Genomic DNA, 13,907 nt, shown 5'->3' on the forward strand with positions numbered 1-13,907 from the left:
CTGCAAGAAAAAAAGACAGCACCGGAAAGAAACCCACATCAGAGTAATTGTCCGAAAATCATGGCGAAAAACAAGATGGCGTCATTGGATTAGAATGCGAGATTAGTGCGCGCACGGAAGGGAAAATGAAAAAAATGAGCACTGTTATGCAATTCAACCACCTCACACATTAAATATTTAAAGCAGCTGTTCATTTTCGGGAGCAGAAATATGTTTAACTTTGAGAAACACTGCAGCCACGTCGCTGCCTGTCCAATCCAAGTACCCAGGTAACCAAGTATTTTGGTTGTATGTACTTTTTTTAGTATATCATGAACTCTCAATATTGATGAAATAGACGTGAGTTGGCTTTGCTTAGGCTGGAATCTCTAAATTCAACCTTTCTCTTTAAAACTTGCATATTTACAAGATTTGCGAGCCAACATAGACCCCTTTTCCAGCAAGCGTTTTTAATCATCTGTCTCTCAAGAACCCTTTTCACTGCATCATTTGCAAACCCTGGGCTTCCCTCTCTGCCACGTCATGAGCTTGAGGTTAAGCTATTCTGGTCATAAGCAGAGAGTTGTGACCTAGATGTTCTCTTTCCCATCAGTGCACACTCATATGGAAGGAGTTGTAAGTGTTACATAGGGGTAGGCCCCTCTCCAGCACTGAACAACACCCCCCTCCCCAAATGAGGACACAGACGCAGGTGTTTCCAGTCGAGGCTCAGCTCGTGCTGATGCGGGAATGCCCCTTTTATTCCAAATGCAGCAGTTACATCACTCCATCGCGTGTGCCATGTGACACCATCACACTCCTCCTTTTTCATAACAACAACCAAAACAATTATAACGTGTAACACACTGAGTGGAGTCCAAGGATACTTGCCCCCCCCCCCCAAATACAAACATGACCACTTGGTGGGCAAACATGGCCACGTTCAGCTTTCAACTACATAGTTATCAAAACAAGAGGGTCGCCTTCAGGCCTCTCATTGAGGGTACCTTGGCGGGTCACCCTTTTTCATTGGTTCCACACTTGCTGGCCCAGGATCAATCGGTTCTTGGGGCATCCATTTGTCTGCCTGTCCAACAGTCTCTTCCTCCTCCGTTCTTCGGCTGCCATCATATGGTACTGGGGATTCCCCGAGCCGCCTGAAGAAACTCGAATTTCTAGCCACAGTGCCTCCCTCACCTGACGCCGTTACCATCAAGTCCTTTACCACTACTACGTCCATGGGGCTTGGTTCATAAGTTAATGACAACTTCCCTTCCGGTTGCTTATTCCTGACCAGTAGCTCATCCCCTGGGGCAAGGTCATGTTGCTGGCGTCCCCTCCTTGCGCCCTCCTGGTTATTCCTGACACGTCTCTCTGAGAGCACACTCATGTCATCAATTTCTCCGGGTTTTATTTCCTCCCTTTCCCACATTATGCCCCTTAGGCACCTTTTGAATACGGCCTAAGCCGGTGCCCCCCCTGCCGAAGACTGCAGGGTTGTTGTGTACTCTTTCAGAAACTGATAGAGGGCTTGCTTTAGACGTTGGCACTGGCCGTGGGCAATCCGAAATACTTTATTCAGTGTTCTCACGAACCGTTCTGCTTCCCCGTTCACTTGGGGCCACACTGGTGAAAACTTATGATGTCGGGTCCCACACTCTGCCAGAAATTGCACAAAACGTTATCCCTGGAAAGGAGGGCTATTGGGCGAACATATCTCTTGTGGGAACCCATGCGTTGTAAAAACATTCTCCAGGTCAGGTGGTCAAAAGAGGTCGACTTTGCCAACTCCACTTCGGGATATCGCGACCATTGGTCAATCCATACTAGGAAACGTGTGTCTCGCCCTGTGGACCCAAAATCAACGTGAACTATGTCCCACGGACTGGTACACCTGATCATGGATTCTATCCACGGTTCCCGTTGCACCGGCGCTGCTGCCTGGCACCACACACAGCTTTGCACATACTCCTCGACAAAGCTCTCAAGGTTCGGGAACCACACTTTGAACCAGAGGCAGGCTTTTGTCTACGCTGTTCCCTGGTGATCATGGTGTGCTAGTTCCACAATTTGTGGGATCAGTGCCAAATGGAACCACCACCCTCTATCCCCTCAGCAGGAGTCTTTCACTCGTGAATGAGAGCTCATTTCTGATCTTCCGCAGCTGCTCCAACTCCACCCGGGTCTCCTGAATCCGCCTGTTTAGCCCCAACAAAACATCTCTTCACACTCCATTTTGCAGTGCTTCCTTCAGAAGACAGAAGCATTCGTCCTTGACCGATGCCTCCGCCAGATCATGCATTGACAGGGACACTGGTGTGGCGGCATCCAACAGTAGGTCGTGAAACTCCTCCGCTTTACATTCCTCCTTGCCAGGTCCCATTTCACTCCGTGTCGGATGTCTTGATAAGTAGTCTGCAGTGTTATGTGTCCCAGGGCGGTTGGTGCACTCCATATTCTAGCAGAACCAACATCCACTGCTTAATTTGGGTGGTGACTTTGATGATGACCCTGCCATGAGCGGCAACAGTGGCTTGTGGTTTGTGATCAGTGTCATCGGTCATCCCAGTATGTGCAGACAGAAGTGCCGGCACCCCCACAGCACCGCCAGCGCTTCCCGCTCGATTTGGGAGTACCTCAGCTCTGTCTCTGAAAGGGTCCTGCTTGCAAATGCCACAGGCTTAACATTACTGCTGGAATCACTCTGGGTCAATACTCCTCCCAGCCCAAAAGGGCTTGCGTCAACCACAATTTCCGACAGTAGGCTGGGGTTGGAAAATGCCATGGAGTCCTCAGTCATGAGTGCTCTCAATGTTCTCAAATGACTGTTGCTCCAGTGGACTCCAACGCCATGCCGTCTCCTTCTTAGTTAAGTTCTGCAGTGGCTCTGACAGAGTCACCAGGCTCTGGATAAACCATCCACAGTATGTCACATACCGAGAAAACTCAGAACCTCTGACACACTCTCCAGTGGCTTTGCCTCTTATATATCCTTGATGTTTGCAGGATCAGGGGACACCCCTCCTTCATGAAGCACAAACCCCAAAAACTCAATACTTTTTTGGAGAAATTCAAACCATTCTTTGTCGAGTGTGAATCCCAATGATTGGATCCTTTCCAGTGTCTTCTCCAACCTTGCCATATGTTCTACCTCTGATCTGGCAATTACATGAATGCCATCACTTCTAGTGAGCACCCCTTCGAGGTCATTGAACACCCCTCTAATAATGTTCTAGAAGACCTCTAACGAAACTCCAAAACTGAGCCTCTTCTAGGACCCTATGCGTCGTAAACGTGGTAATATATATTGACTGTGGGTGGAGGACCACCTGATGGTAACGAGCCCTCAGATCCAGTTTGGAGAATAGCTGCGCCCCTTGCAATTCCCCCACAATGTCATAAAGTGTGGGAGTCAGATGATGTTCACATTTGATTGCTTTGTTGGGTAGCCTCATATCTACACAGTTGCACACTGAATCCGGTTGCTTCGGCTTCTGCGCCACCACAATTGGGGACACCCACAAGGTTGGCCCCTCTACCTTTTCGATAATGTCAAGTTCTAACAGGTGATCAAGGTCCGTATTTACTTGCTCTCCTAGGTTAAATGGGACCCTCATGTGCTTTAGGGCCACTGGCTGAACGGACTAATCTATGTGGAGTTTCACTGGCTCTCCAGCTAGTTTTCTGATCCCTTGGAAGACCACTTTGAACTTTTCCAACACCCTTGCGATGTCCTCCGCACACACTCCAAATACAAAGTTTACAATCTCTACCTCCTCTGCCGCGGCACAGCTGAGTAGTGTGTCCTTACTCACATCCGTAACAAAAAACTTGCCTTTGTGGTCTTGCTCCTTTTAGTGGTATTCGTTCCACTCCCCCAAATTTGTAGAGTCTTCCTTTCGCTTGCCTTAGCGGCAGGGGGGCTGGGGAGCAACTCATAGTGTAATTGTGCCATCACATTGACTGACACTTCAGTGTCTATGAGCACTGGTACTTCTATGCTGATCACACACTTGGGTTGTCTCCTTCCTTGACTTCAACGCACACACACTTGAGATGAAGAATACTTACCATCTTCGTCCTCATCCTCCTCCACCTCTTGCCCAATCGGCTCATCGTCTTGGTTTACCTGGACCACTCTTTGGGGTCTCTTCTAAGCCATAACACCCATCTTTCCGGGGCCTCTACTCTATGGGTACGGAGCCATGCACATCCATGCAAAATGGTCAGGCATGCTGTACCTTCCAAATGTGCGCCCCTTCGCCGGGCATTCCGTTAGGGGTGGGAGGTCACAGCCACACTTTGCACATGGCGTTGGAATCTCTGACCCCTTGTCCTTCTGAGGGCTCACGTATTTCTTGAACACTCGTTCCTTGCTGGTGCCCTATCATGCACACCTCCTCAAATGTTTGCGTGCAAATCGCTGCATCCATTTTGGATGCCCTCATGTCCGCCAACTCATATGATCATCCCATCTCGAGAATGCGTGCCAATGTGTGAGGCGTGGCTCCCTCAACACCTGGTGTCTCATCTTGCCAGACCTACACCCCTAGATTATCTGGTTTTGCACCATTCTTTTCTCATTGTCCCAGGCGCACGTGGACTGAATGTCTGAACCCACCATGAAAATTGTCCAACGACTTGTCCTCTTTTTGTTTTGGCGAACACATCACAAATAGCTCGTAGTCTAGATTCGCTAATGACATAAAATGCTCAGTTAGACACACCTTGGCGGCATTATAGGAGTCATCGGCTGGCGGAAATGTCTTGAAAACCTTGTGCACTGCAGGGCCGGCTGCGTAGATTAAAGTCGACATCTTGGCTTCATTGTTCACTTCTCCTGTGGCCCTGAAGTGCATCTCCAAGCGCTGTAACCATAACCTCCATTTTGGCCCTAGGCTTGCTGGCTCCCCTGAGATATCAAATTGGGGCTAGAGCCCCTTATTTTCTCGGGCCTGGCGCACCTCCAACCACCACTACAGCTGCTGGCAGAGCTCCTGCCGTCGCTTGTGCATTTCCTTGATTCCCATCCATGACAAGGCTCAAATGCTTCAGGGAGGATTATGTGTCCCCACTGGGTGCGGTGCACAGGCACCCCCACATACCTGGAGGCCACAACCCAGGACTACCCTCTACGACTGCCACAGCACGCCCCTCGACACAGTCACACTGGAGCTCTCTTTTCCATCTGCCCTTCTTCTATTCTTCTTAACTGACACTGGCTCCACCACCGACTTGCAGGATCATAAACACCCCAAAGTAGAGCAGTATTGTTATCTATTTCACTTGGCCCAACTGCATGTTAAGAGGGCATCCCAGGTCCAAATCTCACAGTCTCTGTTCCTTACCACAGTGTCAAAAGTACCTTAACGCTGAGATGGCGTTCCAAAGATTCCCACTAGAGATGCACAAGTACTCCTATCAGGAGCTGCAACGCAATCTCTGGGGTTAATGGGCTTTACCTTGCTGCAACGTCGATCGAGGTGCGTCGGGAATTACTTCCTCGCCTGAGCGCGTGAGATCTTTCAGGCTGCCCCCCTCGTTGCCAATGTTGATTAGCGGTTGGCCCCGCTCCGACACTGAACAACACCCCTCTGCCTCCCAATGAGGACACAGGCGCAGGTGTTTCCAGTCCAGGCTCCGCTCGTGCACTGGAGTGCCGATGCTGGAACGCCCCTTTTATTCCACATGCGGCAGAGTTACGCCACTCCGTCGCATGTGCCAGGTGGCATCATCACAGTAAGCGAGTACTGCACGTCCTAGATGGTGTGAGAAAACTTGGGTTACACACTGTTACCCTGTATAAAGGCAGACAGACAGACAGACAGGCAGTGAGCACTTGGCAGAGAGAAGTACTCATGGCATCATCAGAGGGGGGAAAGTGAAGTTTATAAAAGAGTCAATGGGCTCAAAGGATTAGGGTTTCTCGAGAATCCAGTGAACGCTTTCTGCAGCACACTTAACTATACACATTTCTTCTAGGCGCTGGTGAGGAAAAGAAATGAATACATTTCAAAAGGAAATGGTGGACTGGTTTGGAACCTGGTGTCCCTAAATAATGTACACTGCCGCCCCCTGCACACTGGTGTTACTCTTAGTATGAACAGTCACATTTACATAAGTATATGCAGCATATGTTCTAGTCAATGTGTATTAAAATAAAACTTGAGCAATTGTTAGAGAATCAACATTCAGAATTAAATCTTGAATGAATTAGAAACAACAAAAAGTAGCTCAACGCATTTCGGGTCATTCCCTTCACCAAGAGCAAAAGTATAATCATTAGTTCTCTTCTTTAACTTTCATAAATCATCTAAAGTTTAAGTAAAAGGCACAGTAAGTATTGTCCATCTTTATAATAATGACAATTATTTACTTCGAATCTCAAATGGAAATCAATGATTAATCACCGGGCAGATTTATGCTGTTCATTTTCTCAAGATAAATTCTCTGGAGATTGTAGTTAACTTTAAACTTCTTATGCATCCCTTTTCCATTTGAACCTAAGGTTAAAGAATTTGATAAAATGGGTAAATCCTAATACTCTATATAAGAGTTTTTGGCCTGTATATTTTGGTATAATATCCCATAAGTGCTTGCCTATCAACTGACGGCTGGATTGGCATTCTGTCTCTTGATAAGATCGTCTGGATGGTTTGTTGGAATTCATTGCTGCTGGTGTGGATTCAAATACTGTCCAGTGACTACAAAATTCAAGAAACATTTAAAATCTTAGTATAGAGAGGTCGATGAATTAAAAAAAACCTTTTTATAGTGAAAACGGGAACTCACTGTGGTTATAGTAGGTTCCTGCTTGTACAGAATTAGTTTCTGTTTAATGGGGTCCTGAGCCACCTCAATCCCACCTTTTAAGCCGTGGGCATTTCTTTCAGTCAAATAGTAGATTCTGTCAAAAAAATTAAATGAATGTGTCAAAACCTTGATGTAATTTAGGAAATGTCTTATTAAAAGGTTTTTCATCCATTCTGTTTGTGTCCAGAAGTGTAACGCTCACTTGACTCCCACGGAGGCGCTGGCCTGGTTCGCGCTGCTGTGACCTCTTCTAAGGTGATGCGCAGGGTTCGGAAGACGGACTGGACCGGGCCCCCAAATCTGGCTTGTCTGGCTTGCAGAAGTATCCTTCTGTAGGCGAAAATAGGGGATTAACTGTCTGCGGGGTAATGCAATCGTCCTCCCACTTTCCCCTCTCACCATCCTCGAAACCCTTCTGTGATTCCCCGTAGCGTCTCACCTTAGGGTCTGGAAGGACGAGCTCTCCATCCTGCTTCTGATGCAGGGGCGTGTTGGTATCCAGTTACTTCACTGGATTTTCGGATTGGTGAGAACCAAACTTGCTTGGCTTCCAGGTAAGTTTTTTTGATAAGAGGTTCCCCTTGTGTCCATGCATTAATGTACTAATGCTAGTGTCTTTTTCCCCATAGGGGCCGGGGTACGGAATGCCGGGGAACAGGCACCGACCCGAGATGAGAGTTGAAATCCTTGTAGAAATCAGGTAAGTCTTTAATGAGCGTTTTTTGGGAATGTCTTTTCATTCGCTCATTAACGCTGATGTCTCTTTTTCCCCTTAGGGGTCAGGGTCCGGAAATGCCAGGATGCGGCGCGGACCCGAAATGAAGAGGGAATGAATCAACAGGTAAGTCTTAACATGGAGATTTAGCTTATTCCCTTCTCTCTCTCGCCTTTTGTTCTTGTCTTTTTCTCCCTAGGCGCTGGGGCGTGACTGCGAATCCGGATGATCGCGATGAGCTTTTAAATAAAAGTCTTCCTTTTCAGGATTGTCGGCGAGATGTCTCCGGGATGCGGATTTAGCAGGTAAGGACTTTTCCTTCTTCTGTTCTCTTCTTCTATTCCTTTGCAGGTGATCCAGGATGCTGGCAGGCGTGGCAGAAGTCAGGATGCAGGAGCAGACACGGTGAGCGTCCAGCTGCTAGATGCAGAACAACGCGAAGCATGTGTGGCTGTTCGGGTGGGGTTTAAATAGCCTTGGAAGAAGTTCCAGGTATGTATCCTTCCTCCAATCATGTATGTATCCTTCCCCGACCACGCCCGGATGGTAAATTAGTCCCACAGGTAAAGTAGTTCCTTTAAGGCCTCAAGGAGGCCAGGATCCTGCAGCATGGTCTGCATCAGGTAAGTGCACCCAAGCACTCCCATAATGAGCCTGGTGCCCATGGCGCCAGGACTGATGTCTTCTATGAGCCTGGCGCCATAGGCGCCAGGACACTGTCCAAAGGGCCCCTATATGGTGTTGCTGGGTCCTTCCTTGTGGACTGGATGTCCGCTTTCGGGGACGCAGGGCTTGAACCGGCTCCCCGGGAGCGGGCATCATGACAAGAAGCTCATAGCTAAGAAATTGCACACCATTTAGTTCAGTTACCTTATTTCTTAGATGAAGCCTCTTGGTTTGGCGTTCTAATCCGATCAGCAAGCCTTAGCGAGAACACAAATGGTTGTCTATTTATACGGCATTCTATGCGCAACGGTGTCATCACGCAGGTGTAGTAATGCAGGTCCAGGGAGAGGAACCATACTATGTGTCCGTGCACTGTTCCCATCTCACCAGCGGCACTGTGCGTGTCATGGACCGCCTCGGTTCCCCTGCTTACTTGCAGCCTCACTTCATCCATTTATAGTCATTTTAGAATTGTTTCATATTTTCGCTGAAGGGCCCGTATACTTTGTTGTAGGTAGGATGGGTTACAAAAGACTGGTGGGTTTCTCGGAGATTGAAAGAATTGTTCTACAGAGTACAGGACCCATGCTGACTGCCCAAGCATTAGGGAGCAGCTTATCTGAAAAGATGCAGGTCAACACATTAAAGAAGAGATTTGACACATAGCCAGGTCCCCTGTTTATTGCTCAGAAGTTAATAGAAGGAGCGTCAGAAGAAAGAGTCACAGTGGAGAAACCTCTCCATTGTGAGGAAGCTTGGGAGTGTGACCTATGTTCTGGAGTTGGCTAAATAAGCAGTGAGGCAGGCGACAAAATGTGCGTGAAGCACTGGACTTGAATTCACTTATTCAGGTTATAGCAAACATGAGCGGTTTGTTAATTGAACCTAGGGCAGGAAAAGAAAAAAATAACGATTAAAATAGGTTTGTTGTACGTTTTCATGTCCTACAAAGTAGCTGTCTTATTTTGGTCACTGCGAGAAGGTTTGTCTTATTTTCCAAGCATACCACAAAACAGGGTACATATTTTGTATTTAAATGTTTCGTGGTATGCTCAACAACTTTATCATTTTTTTTCCAAGTCACCCAATGAAATCAATTTTAAAAAAGAAGTGTGTGCCCCCCCATATGTACTTTTTTAGCTTGACTATAGCACTCTCTTAGCCAAGCATACAACATTGAGGGGGCTCTGCAATTGGGGCATGGCTAAATTATGCTAGGTATGCCCTAAAGGAGGGGCAGGTGACTTAGACAAGAACTACCTGCCCAAACCAAACAATGCATCATGTGGAGCTGGAAACATGTTCGTCGGGCCACCCGGCATGGTCTCAGGTGGTCTTGCTTGGATTCAATCTGCATACTGTAAATAAAACTCCCTCCGGTTCAGTTTTTAAATAAACTGATGTCTGTCAGTAAATCCCTTGCTGACACAGGATATAAGGAATTCATTCAGTGAATGAAGCATCTTCGTTTTGTAAATAAGTGAGCCACGCCCATTGTCCTTAATACCTCTTAAATACTCATATAAGGTTTCAGCTCCCCTGCTTTCCGCCTGTCTCTTGATAACCTGAAGATGTTAACCCTCTGCAAGGAAGGGCTAATAGTATGCACATATTCCCTAGGGCGGTACCAGTTTTCTCAATCTAAAGACTGTGTCAATTAAAATGTGTTTTTGCTGGCCAAAGACGGACCTCAAGGTGTTAACGTATCCCTGACATCACCAGTCAGCCCTGAAATAGCCCAGGAAAGCACCTGTGAGTAAAGGGAGGAGGACAGATAGCACCAATGTCAACTACTTGGTGTTTTGCATAAAATCAAAGAGCATTTTGGGAACATAAGAGCAAACACACATTTTGTATTTATGACACATCTGTGACAGTAGTACAAGCCTGCAACTCACTGTGGCCTTTTTGCTTATCGCATTTATGATATCCCCATACCAATTAAGTGACAGCAAAGTACGAGTCACATATAAATATTTGGACATTGTTATTCTTGGAGAGTTAGGTGCTGGCTGCTTTATCAGGAAGAAGTCTTCTCTTCACATACCTCTTTAATGGCAGGATATTAATTCCACAGTCCCTGCCGCACTCTGGGGACTGAGGCTGCCCCAGCTAAAGTCACATTTTTGAAGACTTCCAGGGAGCTGCCTATGCTAGCCCCGGCCCACTTAATCCCCTGCTGTTAGCATACTGGAGGGTGCAGGGAATAAACGCCAATGGGATATCAGAAGAATATGGAAATCTGACATGAAGGTTTATCAGCCAGTGCGAGAAAACTGTGCCTGAGAAGTCTATATACTATAATAGGGAATTTTTACCGGCAACATTTTTCATCATAAGATTGTAAAATACACTCACACGCTACCTCTTCCTTCGGGTCTTTTCCCCCTGAGTGGGAGAGTCACTTGGGCCAGAGTATGGATGTCCTGATGCCAATATGGAAGTCGCATAGCCACCTTGCTCTGGTCCCATCCCCTTGTTGATCACATTATCGCCTGTTCACAAGGTGACTGTAGCCACTGGTTCCTGGGGTCCCCCTGTGTCCCTTTAGGCTTACTAGTACAAACCAGACCCCCACACGCCTTGGGGAAGTCAGTTATATTTTATTTCACATTCTTTTTAATTTAAGTTTTTATTCATGATGATCCTGACTTAGGAAAACAGTGGAGTGCTCTACAATACAAAACATGTGATATGTGAACGGTCAAAGAATGGTGCACAAATGCCTATTGTAGATTGGAGGATTTAAAGGGAGGAAAAGGTGAGTGGAATCTGAGTGTGTAGTGAGCAATGCAGTGTCAGAGCCTCAGCTCGAATATTTGGTGTTTGCTGATATAAAGTCGTTATGAGCATTCATTGCAGTATTTCCTGAAGGGATGTGTCTTTAGCTCCCCTCTGAATTGCAGGAGGAAAGAGGCATGCTTGATGTTGAGTGGGACGATGTCCCAAAGCCTATTTGTCTGTTTCGGTTTTCACAGGTCAGTTTGGTGAAGAAGTGGCTTCTGTTGTTGCAAAGTTTCCTGGATAGGCTCCTCCTAGTATGCTAAAAGCAGGGCTTAAAGGGTGCCAGGTCTTGCTGGGACTGAGCCCCAGCAGTTTTCAAAAGCTTTACTTGAGCCTGGGAGCTGCTGGGGCTCTCTAAGTCCTCTGAGTAGCATTCATCATGATTTTGGAGCCTGGGAGTGGGGCAGGGATGATGAAATTCACATACTGCCATGAAAGAAATACATGCAGGGAAGCCCCAAGGATGTGGTGGGCTTGATTGTTGTCATGCTGGTGATTTCATCGTCACTGCCTTGTAGATAATGTTGCATAATTTAACTATAAGGCAGTCTTGCAGTGGTTGGTGTGATCTTTCTTTTTTGGTGTCCTTTTGTGAGACATGCAGAGACATGCAGGTACATGGTGATGATTTGGTGGTTTTAATTGGCATCATAGAAGAACTTGAGAAATTGGTGAGCAAGCCATAGCCCCTGTCCATGTGAGACAGGACTAGGGCCTGGACATATGCCTGAAAGCTAGATTACTGGAGGATTGGTTTTACATCTACCTCTCTGTCCTGAATTCTCTCAAGTCCACTCCTGCAAAAAGGGACTTCCATCTAACCCTCATTGACTCTCACTCTAGCCATCCTCGCCGACTACAGGGCACCCTAAACTCGCTCTTCCTAAGTCTATGACTATCACCTCCACTCTCACAGCTAATTACCTAGCTGAATACTTCGCTGCAAACATTTCCAAAATTAGAGACCCTCTCCTGACCTCCTCACACTCCTGCCTCCTACATTTTGCACTCCACCTACTCTACCATCATCCTCTGCCTCTATCTCCCACTTTAGTCACACTAACACTGACAAAGTCCTATCTCTACTGATGAAGGCTAACCCCGCTTGTGCTCATCAGACCCTCTTGCTCTTCAGCTATTCAAGCCCATTGCCCCTTTAGTGGCCTCTCACCTCGCTGAAATCTTCAACCTGTCCTTCGACTCTGCTTGCTTTCCCTGCGTTTTCAAAGCAGCCACAGTAATCCTTCTCCTAAAAAGGTAAGAGGCTGACCTGACCCGAATCTACCAGCTAACTTTCACTGTGTCTCTCTTTCTGCACTACTCAAAAGTGTTTGAAAGGGTTGTGTTCAACCATCTTACACATTTCTTAGATATCCATGACCTTCGAGATCCCCTACAAGCAGGTTTCCGCTCATGTCACTCCACGGAAACTGGCTTCATGGATGTGTGCAACTTCATAGCCTCTGCTAAGCACTCCAACCTATTTTCTATTCTAATTCTCTTTGACCTGTCTGCTGTCTTTGACACTGTCGATCACTCTGATCTCCTTAATACTCTTTCTTCTTGGGATTCACAATCAAGCGCTTTGCTAGATCGAATACAACCTTGCACCTCACCAATTCTCTTTCTCCTAGAGCAACAACACCTCTCAATTCACTCCTTTAACTGTTGAGGTTCCACAAGACTCTGTCTTGGGTCCACTCTACACCTCTGCTCTTGAGGCACTAAAGTCATCCTTTGTATTCTTGTACCAACTCTTTGTGGGCACTCAAATCTTAATAATAAAAATATAAAAATTATGATTTCCTGAACTCTTCTCTGATCTTTCTACCAAAATGTCCAACACTCTTCCATTAAATATTGGATGGCTTTGCACACTCTGATGTTAAACTCTACCAAGTGCTCTTCTTCCCTGCCAAATGCTCTTTCTCATCTCTTCCTCTGCCTATCCAGTTCCCACCTGACACTCCCCTACTCTTCGTCAGTTAAAAACCTCAGTGTCATCTATGACCCTTCTCCCACCTTCTCTACTTTCATCTCCAAAATTGGAACAGCAGCTCGCCTCAACCTCCTAAAAATTCGGAAAATCAGGCACCACCTTCCTTTCAACACAGCCAAGCATCTCTTAACCACTCTTGTCTTCTCTAAGCTGGACTACTGTGCCAGTATCATCATTGGTCACCCCAACTGTGCTTTGTGATCATTTCTCTCGGCAAGACCATTAACTTTGCTATGAGGATGCTCTTTGAATACCCTCACTTCAGACCTACTTCCTTATACAGTCACCAGTCTGAATGGATGACTATGCAAAACAGGGCCAGATTTAAATGTCTTCTCCTTGTTCACAAATGTATCCACGGTAAAGCCCCTGTTTATCTATCCAACTCTACAAGCCTTTTCGTAATTTCCGCTCTGCCTCTTAGACTACCCTTGTGGCTCCTCACGCTCCCCGTGCTTCCTCTCATTCCTACTCTTTCTCTCTTCCTGCTCCACTTCCCCCGGACATCCGAGAAACAGTGCAGATAGACTTGGTTAAAACCAAACTAAAACACTACCTCCTCGCCTCAGAGTTACCCTCCTAACCTACCTCTCATCTGCCTGCTATCTAACATGTTCCCTCATCTCTAACCTGCCTCTGTCCCTCACTTCCTCTGCCTCCACTGTAGCACTTCAGCCATCATGGTCACATCCCGAGCACAGCTGGCCGTGCTGGCTACCTGCACTTAAAAATGGCCAATATTGGTTGTCGTTAATCTACGTATGTCCACTTATGTATTGTCCCCGGTGACTCTTCCATTTACTCCCTTCCACAACCTGGTCAGAACGTCCCTCAAACTCACCCCACTCTAAGAAGTTCGCTGCTTCCTGTCAAATCTGATTTCTTATCTATTGTACGTTCTATTGTGATCAAAAGATCATTGTTCCTATTGTATATAAATAAAACGAAATA

At 46.7% G+C, this 13,907-nt stretch overlaps 1 protein-coding gene across 3 annotated transcripts in view; it reads left to right on the forward strand.

Annotated features, from left to right (window-relative positions):
- Positions 1-13,907, forward strand: part of MAPRE2 (microtubule associated protein RP/EB family member 2) — a 984,616-nt gene that overhangs the window by 564,894 nt on the left and 405,815 nt on the right. The window lies entirely within an intron of this gene.

The sequence above is a fragment of the Ambystoma mexicanum genome, chromosome 5q (genome assembly GCF_040938575.1).
Source record: "Ambystoma mexicanum isolate Mex_15411 chromosome 5q, UKY_AmexF1_1, whole genome shotgun sequence".
Lineage (NCBI taxonomy): Eukaryota > Metazoa > Chordata > Amphibia > Caudata > Ambystomatidae > Ambystoma > Ambystoma mexicanum.